Source organism: Triticum dicoccoides, chromosome 7A (assembly GCF_002162155.2).
Source record: "Triticum dicoccoides isolate Atlit2015 ecotype Zavitan chromosome 7A, WEW_v2.0, whole genome shotgun sequence".
NCBI classification, from domain to species: domain Eukaryota; kingdom Viridiplantae; phylum Streptophyta; class Magnoliopsida; order Poales; family Poaceae; genus Triticum; species Triticum dicoccoides.
In genome coordinates this window covers 718761107-718764113 of record NC_041392.1, presented here as the reverse complement: position 1 = coordinate 718764113, position 3007 = coordinate 718761107, and positions in this window count along the sequence as shown.

Genomic DNA, 3007 nt, shown 5'->3' with positions numbered 1-3007 from the left:
CGGTGGCGCCGTCCGTGAGGGGGGCCAAACCCCGGAGACGCGTGCCGCCTCTTCGGACATGCCACCACACCACCCCGCATGTATGAGCGCCAGGTGCGATGCTCCGGTGGCATTGCTACCCCCCCGGAGCCCCTGTCCTGCCTAACCCTAGAGCGGTTGACCACGAGATCTTGCCCTTTGACTTTCCACGGACAGGCTTTGAACAGTGGACCTCTCCACCCGGTTGTGTTAGGTCAGCTCAGAGGGACACCTGGGAGCAACATCCGGGCCAAACCGACAGCTACATCCCCTCCGTGTAGACCCGATGCGTCCGTTTCCCCCCTCCAGGTGACGGCGGCGGCGCCGTCCGTGAGGGGGGGCACACCCGGACACGCGTGCCGCGCGTTTGCAACCACCACAACACTTCCAAACACATGAGAGGCTGCCTACGCAAGATTTGGCGGCATGCTAGCCCCCGGAGGCCGCCGGCCACAGCCGTAGACGCGCGGAGGGCAATCCGCGTAGAGGGGATTTTTCGGATACTTCTCCATCACCAAAAATTATGAAAAAAATATTATCGTTCCTATAGCACATGTGCACACGTCGTGCAAAAAAAACTCATGATTTTATCGCGCTCCGAGTATTTAATAATATTCACGCCGCATCGTTACCGCAGAATGGCTACTACCGTGTTCGCCGTCCGTTAGGGGGGGCCACGCCCCGGAGACGCGTGCCACCTCTTCGGACATGCCACCACACCACCCCGCATGTATGAGGGCCCGGTGCGACGCTCCGGTGGCATTGCTACCCCCCCAGGGCCCCCGACCCGCCTAACCCTGTAGCGTTTGACCACGGGATCTAGCCCTTTGACTTTGCACGGACGGGATTTGACCAGTGGACCTCTCCACCCGGTTGTGTTAGGTCAGCCCATAGGAACACTTTGGAGCAACATCCGGGCCAGACCCACAGCAAGATCCCCTCCGTGTAGACCCGACGCGTCCGTTTCCCCCCTCCAGGTGCCGGCGATGGCGCCGTCCGTGAGGGGGGCCAAACCCCGGAGACGCGTGCCGCTCTTCGGACATGCCACCACACCACCCCGCATGTATGAGGGCCCGGTGCGATGCTCCGGTGGCATTGCTACCCCCCTAGGGCCCCTGTCCTGCCTAACCTTAGAGCGGTTGACCACGAGATCTTGCCCTTTGACTTTCCACGGACAGGCTTTGAACAGTGGACGTCTCCACCCGGTTGTGTTAGGTCAGCTCAGAGGGACACCTGGGAGAAACATCCGGGCCAAACCGGCAGCTACATCCCCTCCGTGTAGACCCGATGCGTCCGTTTTCCCCCTCCAGGTGACGGCGGCGGCGCCGTCCGTGAGGGGGGCACACCCGGACACGCGTGCCGGGCGTTTGCAACCACCACAACACTTCCAAACACATGAGAGGCTGCCTACGCAAGATTTGGCGGCATGCTAGCCCCGGAGGCCGCCGGCCACAGCCGTAGATGCGCGAAGGGCAATCCGCGTAGAGGGGATTTTTCGGATACTTCTCCATCACCAAAAATTATGAAAAAAATATTATCGTTCCTATAGCACATGTGCACACGTCGTGCAAAAAAAACTCATGATTTTATCGCGCTCCAAGTATTTAATAATATTCACGCCGCATCGTTACCGCAGAATGGCTACTACCGTGTCATCGCCGTCCGTTAGGGGGGGCCACGCCCCGGAGACGCGTGCCGCCTCTTCGGACATGCCACCACACCACCCCGCATGTATGAGGGCCCGGTGCGACGCTCTGGTGGCATTGCTACCCCCCAGGGCCCCCGACCCGCCTAACCCTGTAGCGTTTGACCATGGGATCTAGCCCTTTGACTTTGCACGGACGGGATTTGACCAGTGGACCTCTCCACCCGGTTGTGTTAGGTCAGCCCATAGGAACACTTTGGAGCAACATCCGGGCCAGACCCACAGCAAGATCCCCTCCGTGTAGACCCGACGCGTCCGTTTCCCCCCTCTAGGTGCCGGCGGTGGCGCCGTCCGTGAGGGGGGCCAAACCCCGGAGACGCGTGCCGCCTCTTCGGACATGCCACCACACCACCCCGCATGTATGAGGGCCCGGTGCGATGCTCCGGTGGCATTGCTTCCCCCCAGGGCCCCTGTCCTGCCTAACCCTAGAGCGGTTGACCTCGAGATCTTGCCCTTTGACTTTCCACGGACAGGCTTTGAACAGTGGACCTCTCCACCCGGTTGTGTTAGGTCAGCTCAGAGGGACACCTGGGAGCAACATCCGGGCCAAACCGACAGCTACATCCCCTCCGTGTAGATCCGATGCGTCCGTTTTCCCCCTCCAGGTGACGGCGGCGGCGCCGTCCGTGAGGCGGGGCACACCCGGACACGCGTGCCGGGCGTTTGCAACCACCACAACACTTCCAAACACATGAGAGGCTGCCTACGCAAGATTTGGCGGCATGCTAGCCCCTGGAGGCCGCCGGCCACAGCCGTAGACGCGCGAAGGGCAATCCGCGTAGAGGGGATTTTTCAGATACTTCTCCATCACCAAAAATTATGAAAAAAATATTATCGTTCCTATAGCACATGTGCACACGTCGTGCAAAAAAACTCATGATTTTATCGCCCTCCGAGTATTTAATAATATTCACGCCGCATCGTTACCGCAGAATGGCTACTACCGTGTCATCGCCGTTCGTTAGGGGGGGCCACGCCCCGGAGACGCGTGCCGCCTCTTCGGACATGCCACCACACCACCCCGCATGTATGAGGGCCCGGTGCGACGCTCCGGTGGCATTGCTACCCCCCAGGGCCCCCGACCCGCCTAACCCTGTAACGTTTGACCACGGGATCTAGCCCTTTGACTTTGCACGGACGGGATTTGACCAGTGGACCTCTCCACCCGGTTGTGTTAGGTCAGCCCATAGGAACACTTTGGAGCAACATCCGGGCCAGACCCACAGCAAGATCCCTCCGTGTAGACCCGACGCGTCCGTTTCCCCCCTCCAGGTGCCGGCGGTG